The sequence below is a fragment of the Palaemon carinicauda genome, chromosome 7, assembly GCF_036898095.1.
Source record: "Palaemon carinicauda isolate YSFRI2023 chromosome 7, ASM3689809v2, whole genome shotgun sequence".
NCBI lineage: Eukaryota > Metazoa > Arthropoda > Malacostraca > Decapoda > Palaemonidae > Palaemon > Palaemon carinicauda.
This window is the reverse complement of record NC_090731.1, coordinates 86705204-86716034: the sequence shown is the minus strand read 5'-3', so window position 1 is coordinate 86716034 and position 10831 is coordinate 86705204.

Here is a 10831-nt window from a genome sequence, read left to right as displayed (position 1 = left end):
AAACGTTTAATTGGGCTCCAAAAGGAACTAGAAGAGTTGGAAGACCCAGACCTACATGGCTGAGGAGTATGAAGAGTGAAGTAGGAGATGCTGAAGTATTGATTTAAAATTTCAAATAGAGACAACTGGCGAGATCTAACCAAGACCCTTTGCGTCAATAGGCGTAGGAGGAGATGATGATGACGTTTTATATATATATATATATATATATATATATATATATATATATATATATATATATATATATATATATATATATATATGTATATATATATATATATATATATATGTGTGTGTGTGTGTATATATATACGCAAACACACACATATATATGTATATATATATATACATACATAAATATATATATATATATATATATATATATATATATATATATATATATATATATATATATATATATATATATATATACATATATATATATACTATATATATATACATATATATATATATATATATATATATATATATATATATATATATATATATATATATATATATATATATACATATAGATATATATATGCACACACACACACACACACACACACACACACATATATATATATATATATATATATATATATATATATATATATATATATATATATATATATATATATATATATATATATATATACCGGTCCCGGATAATTCGTCCAATGACAATTGGTCCAATGACGATAGGTCCAAAATCAATTGGTCCAATGGGATTATTGGCCCAATATTAATTGGTCAACTGGATTATTGGTCAAATATTAATTGGTCCAACAGAATTATTGTTCAAATATTAATGTATTATATATTAAAATATTAATACTGAAAATTGTAATACAGGAATTAAGGAATAAAAATGAAATGAAATAAAATAATTTATTTTATAAGTCAGAAATTAATAACTTAGTTATGCACATATTCAGAACACAAAATCAAAAGTTTCACATTGAGGATATAACCTGTAATAATGAATTAATTGCATTGTGGCATTTCACTACATGTGTACGACTTGACTCAGCAGCTCCACAAGTGTGTTTATTTTCCTTTTTCAGACAATGGCAGTCATCTTCAAAGTGCGTGATTGCGGTTCCTTTACATCCTCTTCTTTCACATCTCCAGTAATAAGTATCTTCTCCAGTAGTTTTCTTAGTTCTTTTTGAATGTAAAGTATACAAATATCCATTAACGGAAAGCTTTTCCTTTCCTCTTTCGGAAAACACTGTGTTACAGGCAGTTGACTCCATAGTAAGGGATCCTAGCGCTTACTAAAAGTTAGAAAAAATAACAAAAGTTAGTAAAAGTTAGTAACAATAACAAAGCTATTGTTAACTTTACTTTAGAGAGGTTGTTTCATCATTGGAACAATTTTCCTTTGGACGAGTTGGTATTGGACTAATTATCGTGTTGGACCAATAATCCCTTTGGACCAGTTGATTTTGGACCAATCGGCATTGGCCAAATCGTCATTGGACCAATTGTCATTGGATCAATCGTACCCAACCCATATATTGCATATATATATATATATATATATATATATATATATATATATATATATATATATATATATATATATATATATATATATATATATATATATATATATATATATATATATATATATATATATATATATATATATATATATACAGTATATATATATATATATATATATATATATATATATATATATATATATATATATATATATATATATATATATATATATATATATATATATATATATATATATATATATATATATATATATATATATATATATATATATATATAAATCTTTCTCTGAGTGGGGATATCTTAATGTAGTGAAAGGGTTTTTGTATGGCCATTATCAGCAATGCTGTACTAATCAGACCCACCCACAATAGCCTAGTTTGCTCTGAGTGATTAGATTAAAGTTTCCCACCAGCATCAATCTGTAGTGGCCAGTGTGGTGATTAAAATGGTTGAACTCCAGAAATGACTAACATACTGTATGTCTGAGGCCTTTTGTCCTGCAGGTGACTAGAAACGGCTGCATTCGTTGTTGTTGTTATTATTACTATTGTTATTATTACTTACTAAGCCACACCCCTATTTGAAAAAGCTGGATGCTATAAGCCCAGGGGCTCCAATAGGGAAAATAGCCCAATGAGGAAAGGAAACAAGGAAAAAAATTATTAAGAACAGAAAGAAACATTAGAGTAAATATTTCCCATGTAAAATATAAAAATTCTAACAAAACAAGGGGAAGAGAAATAACATAAAATAGTGTGCCCGATTGTACCCTCAAGTAAAAGAACTCTAACCCAAGACCATGGTACAGAGGCTATGTCAATACCCAAGACTGAGAGAACAATGGTTTGATTTTGAAGTGTCCTTCTCCTAAAAGAGCTGTTTACTATAGCTAAGGAGTCTTCTATTCTTACCAAGAGGAAAGTGGTCACTGAACAATTTCAGTGCAGTAGTTAACCCTTTGGGTGAGGAAGAATTATTTGGTAATTTCAGTGTTGTCAGGTGTATGAGGACAGAGGAGAAACTGTAAAAAATAGGCCAGACTATTTGGTGTATGTGTAGGCAAATGGAAAATAAACCGTAACTACAGAGAACAATCCAATGTAGTACTGTCTGGCCAGTCAAAGGACCCAATATCTCTCTAGCGGTAGTATCCCAATGGGTGTCTTGTGCCCTAGCCATCCTACTATCTAATGTATCATCATCATCATCCTCTGCTCCCACGCCTATTGGCGCAAAGGGCCTCGGTTAAATTTCGATAGTCGTCTCTATCTTGAGCTTTTAATTCAATACTTCTCCAGTCACCATCTCCTACTGCGCACTTCATAGTCCTCAGCCATGCAGGTCTGGGTCTTCCAACTATTTTAGTGCCTTGTGGAGCCCAGCTGAACGTTTGGTGAACTAATCTCTTTTGGGGAGTGCGAAGAGCCTGCCCAAACCATCTCCATCTACCCCTCATAATGATCTCGTCCACATATGGCACTAGAGTAATCTCTCTTATAGTTTCATTTATATTCCTGTCCTGCCATTTAACTCCCAATATACTTCTGAGGGCTTTGTTCTCAAATCTACTAAATCTATTGGAGATTATTTCAGTGTCATACTATGACTCATGTCAATAGAATAACATCGATCTCACTAATAAACAGATATATAGTCTGATTTTTATATGTAATTTCAGGCGATTTTATTTCTAAATTTTACTTAACCTAGTCATTGTCTGATTTGCTTTTTTCAATCTTTCACCAAACTCCAATTCTGAAGACCCTGTATTGGAGATCATAATTCCTAAATACTTAAACGGTTCTACCTCATTAATCCTTTCTCCTTCCAATGATATATCATCTTCCATTGCATACTCCATTCTCATCATCTCTGTCTTTCTTTTATTTATCTTTAGCCCAACCTCGTGTGATATTTCATGCATTCTGGTAAGTAAGCATTGCAAATACTGTGGTGTTCTGCTAACAAGGACAGCATCATCAGTATACTCTACTGTAGGTCTGCTAAATTCCTGTCACCAATCCAGCCCAATCCTTCTCTACCATCTCCGACTGTTCTACGCATTACAAAATCCAGGAAGAGGATAAACAACATAGGTGACACATTTCTCTGGAGTACTCCACTGTTCACTGGAAATTCATTTGATATGACTCCATTAACATTAACTTTTCACCTGCTATGCTCATGAACAGACTTAATAAAATATCCATGTTTAAAAGGAATTCCATAATAACGTAGGACTCTCCATAAAATTGGCCTGTGCACACTTTCAAAGGCTTTTCCATAGTCCACAAATGCCATCAAAAGTGGATTTCTATATTCTATGCATTGCCGTACAACATGTCTCAAAATAAAAATTTGGTCAGTGCAACTTCTACCTTTTCTAAATCCTGTTTGTTCATCTCTCAGCTTTTCATCAATCTTTCTCTCCAGTCTCTTTAGAATAAGCATACTATATATTTTCATAACAACTGACCTAAGTGTTATGCCTCTGTAAATATTGCAATCAATCAGGTCTCGTTTTTTTGCTATTTTCACCAACACTCCTAACTCCCATTCATCAGGTTTTGCCTATTCATGCCACATTCTACAAAATATTCTTGTACCTAGTCCGGGAGTCACTTCATTTTCGGTCAGTATCATGTCGGCAGTTATTCCATCATATCCAGGGGCTTTCCATCTCTTTATTGTTTTCAGGATAACTTCGACTTCAAACACATTGAATTCCTTCATGGGCACATCAAGATGTTCATCAGCTTCAGGTATATCATTCAAATTATTTCCTTCATATCTCCTATTCATAACCTTACTAAAGTGTTCCATCAAACGTTGTCTTTCCTTATCTTCTGTTTTTATAATAGATCCATCTCTATTTTTGATGAGTATATGCTTCTTCTTCTTTGCCCCCATAGAGATTTCATTAATAATTTAAAGAGCAATTCTTACACCATAGCCACTTCTTGAATTCATAGCTTTGTCATACTCATCTGCTTTACTCTCTAAATATTCTCCCCAGCCATCCCTGGCTTTTCTTTTGACCTCGCTATCAATTCTGGAATACTTAGTATGCTCTACCTTTAATTTTCATTACTTTCTCGAAACTTTTCAACAATTAATTTCTGTTTTGGCCCCTTTTTATAGTATTCCATGTATCATTTGATATCCATGGCTTTCTCCTTGTAACTGTGTGTCCCAAGACTTCACTACCAGCTGACTGATATATGTTCTTGATATCACACCATTCTTCATTGATTGTCTGCTCTTCGTCTCTTAAAGTCTCTAAGACAGCAAATCGATTCCTACATAATAATGCAAATGTTACTTTGTGCTCTTCTTCTAGAAGTTTAGATGTGTCAAAGCTATATATTCTATCTACCTTTCTCTTGGGTACTTTCGGATTTAATTACAGTGTGGCAATGAGGAGCTGGTAATCACTACCAATATCCGCACCTCTTTAGCTTCTTACATTTCTCAGAGTCCTTCTTCTCTCTTCATCAATGGCAATGTGATTTATTTGATTTGTGTAATTGCCACACGGGGAAGTCCATGTATAGCCTACTAGTGGATGTTCTTGTGTTGAAAAAGAGTACCTCCAATGACAAGATTGTTTGCAGAACAGAAACTTATGTAATGTGCTCCATTTTCATTTGCAACTTCGCCAAGACCCTCGACACCCATCACATTCTCTATCCCTTGATTATTCCTTCCAACTTTAGCATTCAAGTCCCCAGTCACAATTTCCATATCTCTCTCTGGGATCTCATCTATTATACTCTGGAATTCTTCATAGTATTCATCTTTCCTTTCTTCAGGGGAATCGTTTGTTGGGGCATAGCAAACTATAATACTCATGTTGCACTGCTTTGATTTGAACTTGGCTAGTAATAATCTATTATTTAAAGCTCTCCACTCGGGTAATGCCTTTTCTGCTCTTGGTGTCATCCTCATTCCTACTCCTCTTACAACTCCATCTTATCTTCCTGAGTATATATATATATATATATATATATATATATATATATATATATATATATATATATATATATATATATATATATATATATATATATTGCCTTGCTCTAACGTTTCCTTACCAATCCCCTTACAACATATTTCACTTAGGGCCAAGATACCAAAACTATATTTCATAAATTCACTCTCTACATGCTATAACTTCCTAATCTGACTCATGGTTCTAGCATTCCAATTACCTATTTCCAATTTTTGTTTAGTATTTATAAACCGGGAGCTTCTCAGCACCCCACTACACCTGGACCTGGGGCCATTCTTTCATCTTCTCTTTCCATGACTGACTATATCCATAGAGGATTTATTGGCTATATACATCAAAGGATAGCCAGTTCCTTGTGATGTGCAGTGCCTATCTAGCTAAGGCAACATAGGTTACGACCTAATACATATATATAGTATATATATATATATATATATATATATATATATATATATATATATATATTGTGAAGTAAGTTGAGTTCTACCCTCCAAGTAAAACTGTTTACAGATCATATTTTTTTTTTTTTATATAAACAGCTCCGCTCTCGTGAATTCCCATTACTTGTACCCACAGACAGGCCTCAGTCCTAAAGGAGGTCTTTGTCTGCACCATGTGGGCTCATAGCCATTAATTACCAGGCACTTGACTTTTCCCTCTTTTTCCAGGTCAGCCTCAAGATAAAAGCCAGGTGTGAGATCAAGGCTTTCTCATAGAGAGGACAAAGCACCCATATAGAAGAGGACACCTAGAAAAGGAAGGTATGGTCACGGATGCCATTGGACCTCAAGCCATGAAGACCACCCAATGAACTAAAAAAAAACACCAATTAAGAGGAAAAAGGGGATGGCTCCTAATTTTCACCTTCTTGGCCTAAGGCCTACATCAGGAAAAAAAGTTAGTTTCTGCCCGAGAGTGCTTAGAAACAGTTCCTGCCCAAGAGAGCAAGAGAGGGGAACCAGTGTCTGCTCCCCTCAGGACACAAGCCATCCCAGCTCACAAGGTTCGGACTCCGCATGAGTCGCCGAAACTCATGTGTAACTCAAGGATCCACCCTTCCCCCTTCCTTTGTACACAATGGAATTTGGAGATAGTTTACGTCCCAAGTACACCAGCGCCGATGCCGATAGATAAGTACCATGACCTGTGAGAGGGAGAGAGTTAACAAGTGCCAAAACTGAAGAGTATTTCATAAATGGAAATTCTAAAAGGAAAAAGGGGAAAATAGCTTCGGGAATAATTTTCTCTTTAATTCTGTGTCAGCCTTTCACATCCAAGTACATTTTATATCTGAAAAGGAAGAGGTAACTCAAACTTGTGTCAACCAAGCTATCTTATGTTCGAAAAGTGTTATGGGGAAAGTGTGATAAATTAAATATTTTTCTTTTGACTGCAAAATGCAAAGTGAGGGTTTTGTTGTAATGGCACGGAGAAAGTAGTCCAAGACAATAGTGAACAGTATTTCTCTTATTATATGGGTAATCTTGCATTTTTCTTTTTACCATAACCGTTCTTTTGACATTTATGTTCAGTAGTTTTTCATTGTATCGAGTGATTGTTAGAACGTAGAAGTGAAGTGGTAATTTTTTTTTTTTTTTAAATGTATCTAACTGTGTTTTGATTATTGCTGGAGCAAATTAAACTTTAAGTATTGTCTTTCATTTTTTACTTCAATAATTTTTTTATTTATTAACTTTATAAAGTCGAAAATATTTCCAGTTTTGAATTGTCATTGTATGTTTTTCTCTTTAAGAATCTTACAAACATTTTTTTTCTTTTTGTTTTTTTTTTCTTTTGTGAAATGAATTTAGTTAAGTACTAGATTTTATAACAGAGTTTTTTTTTTTTTTGTCCGTGATTAGAAGGAGAGAGGTCAGTCTGTTCTTACATCTAATAAACCCCATATACTCCAACGAGGTGCAGCTCCAAATAATATAAATGAACTCATGAAAAACGAACCGTTAATAACATTAACGGGTTCAGTCTTATTTTAAAAAACATTGCAGTGTCAACTGGACAATCTTTGTTGATACGACGATACAGTGTCAAGTAGAGAGTCCGATTGGTACACTATTTAAAGAGCGTAGCATGCACGTTATGTCACAACATATATATATATATATATATATATATATATATATATATATATATATATATATATATATATATACATATATGTGTGTATATATATATATATGTATATATATATATATATATATATATATATATATATATATATATATATATATATATATATATATATATATATATATATATATATGTCCATGCGTGTGTGTGCATGTGTTTCTGTGAATGTGATACAAATAAAGGAAACCATTTACTATGTAAGGAGCTGAGCCCTGCTGATGAGGGGTTTCGGTAAATAAGATGCTTAAATGACTCTGTGAATGTCTGTGTTCTGTTCAGTGCTCTTTTGATACATCATAATGATATTCACCGTTTGAAATTGTTACTTCCTTTCCTAAGCAGAAGTTCAAGCAGGGAGGGAAGGAGAAAGAGAAAGGAAATAGACCAAATAAGACATGTAGTTTGTGGTAAAAGCCACTCTAAAAGTGACAGTCCTTTCAAAAATGCAGAATGTTATTTGTGGAAGCACACAGAGCATATTGCAAAGGTGTGCATTTCTAAGAATACTAGTAAGTATAACTCATCAAAACCTGCTGTGGAGTCTAAGTTTAAGACTGTAAGTACGGTAGAAGTTAGTGGTACAGGTAACTCTGGTAATGAAGGGGCCAGCGAGTACATTTTCCCAGCTAGTTCTTCTAATTTGGGAGATCCATACTACGTCACACTAAATATAATTAATAGCGCTGATGTTAGATTTCAGGTAGATGCTGGTGCTGCACGTACCCTAATTAGGGAGCACGAGTTCCCTAGGAGTATTCCTATTGTTACCCCCAAATTAATGTCGCCTTTAACTAAACTGAAGAAGTATGGTGGGTCTAACATTCCCATTATGTGGATAGATTAATGTAAGGATTTGTTTCCAAGGACAGGTCTTGGATAACCAAGCCATAGTTATTGTTAAGGATTCTGGTCCTAATCCATTAGGGCATGATTTGTTGCCAGCCATTCATATTAGCCTAAGTCTAGCTGATAGTTCAGTCCTTGTTGTGACAGAAAAGACAGTTTTATCCAAGTTTCCGGATGTTTTTAAAGATGAACTTGGGACTTTTGAAGGCATAGACGTTTCTTTGGACTTAAAGAGTCTGTATCACCTAAGTATTGTAAGGCTCGTAATGTTCCCTAGGCCATGTGTGCTGAGGTTGATGCCGTATTGGATAAATTGTTGGAGCAAGATATTATTCAGTCTGTCCTTCATTATAATTGGGCTGCCCCAATTGTACGCATACTCAAAGGAGATGGTACCGTACATATTTGCAGTGATTATTGGTTAACCGTTGACCAAGCTAATCAGGTTACGTCATATCCAATACCTAAAATGGATGACCTTTTTGCTACTCTGGGTATTTGAAAATATTTTCCTGAATTAGATATGACTAATGCCTATAATCAGATTGTACTTAGTTCTGAGTCATGCCCCCTGACTACTATTAATACTCATCATGGGCTGTTTTAGTATAATCGTTTGTGTTTTGGTAGAGATAGTGTACCTGGAATATTCCAGCTTGTTGTAGAGGATTTGCTAAGAGGTATTCCTGGTGTATGTGTATTTTTTGACGACATTTTAGTGTTGAGCTAGAACTCTGTGAATATGAAGAGCATCTATGTGATGTTTTAAGGCATTTCAAGGAGGTGGTGTTGAAACTGCACCCTACGAAGTGTTCTTTTGGGGTTGATAGAGTTCAGTATCTGGGTTATACTATCGACTTGATTGGATTATGGCCTACTAAGGAGAATCTTAATGCTATTCTAAAGCGAAGGATATTAAGCAGTTGAGAAGTTATTTAGGAATACTTAACTTCTACAGAAAATTTCTGACTAATGCAGCAGTTGTTCTGAAACCATTGAATGATCTGTTGAGGAAAGACGTTTACTGGAGGTGGAATTCGGAGCATAGTAAAGGTTCCAGAATTCTAAGTCTCTGCTAATTGATGCTTTTCAACACATTTTGATCCTTCACTACCTATAGTTGAGTCTGCTGACAGTTCTAAGTATGGGTTAGGTGCAGTCCTATGTCAGAAGAAGGATGGTGAGGAGTTCCCAGTAGTTTTTGCGTCCTGCACTTTAAATAAAGCCGAGCATAACTACTCTCAGACAGAGAAAGAAACACTAGCACTTATTTTTGTGCTCAAGAAGTTTCATCAATATCTATGGGATATTACTTTCTCACTAGTTACCGATCATAAGTCCTTATTAGGCCTATTTCACCCTAGTAAACCTATTCCATAGATGGCTTCTAGTAGAATACAGAAGTGGTCTTTAATGCTGCAAGCTTATTCATTTGAGTTGTATCACCGTTCAGGCAAGGCAAGTCTTTAGGTACGGAGGATGAGTTGAGACGATTACCTCTATCTGTTTCCCTAAGTCTGTTACTGTTTGTGTGGAGTGGATCCATTTGGTAAACACACCAGATAAAACTCCAGTCACTGCTAAGGAGATAAGTAGATGGCCTAATAAGGATCCCATAATAATTAAAATGCTACTGTTTCTAGATTGTGGTTGGTCAGTCAGTGGAAGATACGCTAAAGCTGTTTTTCCACCGGAAAGAAGAATTGAACGTTCAACAAAGTTGCCTTCTATGGGTATCTAGAGTGATCATTCCTCCTCAAGGGAGAGAGCAAATGCTAAGAGAATTGCATCAAGAGCATTTGGGCTCTACTAAAATGAAGCAGCTAGCTCGTAGCTACTTATGGTAGCGTGGATTGGATTGCAACATTGAGAAGTTGTCAGCCAGTTGTGAAATTTGTTTGGTTAATAGAGCTCTACCGAAGAAAGCACCTCTTCATCCCTAGGACTGGTCTGATAAACCATGGGTAAGAGTACATGATGATTACTCAGGTCCAGTGATGGGTACATATTTTCTAGTATTAACTTATGCACATTCCAAGTGGATTGAAGAGTTACCCACTAAAGACACTAGTTCAGTTGCCACCATTCACTTGATTAGAAATATTTTCTCTCGGTTTGGGTTACCGTTAACTTTGATCTTGAACACTGGACCCAATTTTGTGTCTAGAGAGTTTGAACTCTTTTAAGAGAAGTATGGTGTTCATCACATCACTTCTGGGCCTTATCAGCCTGGTACTAATGGTCAGGCTCAGAATAGAGTCAAAAGTCTTAAGAGTTTTCTGAAACATT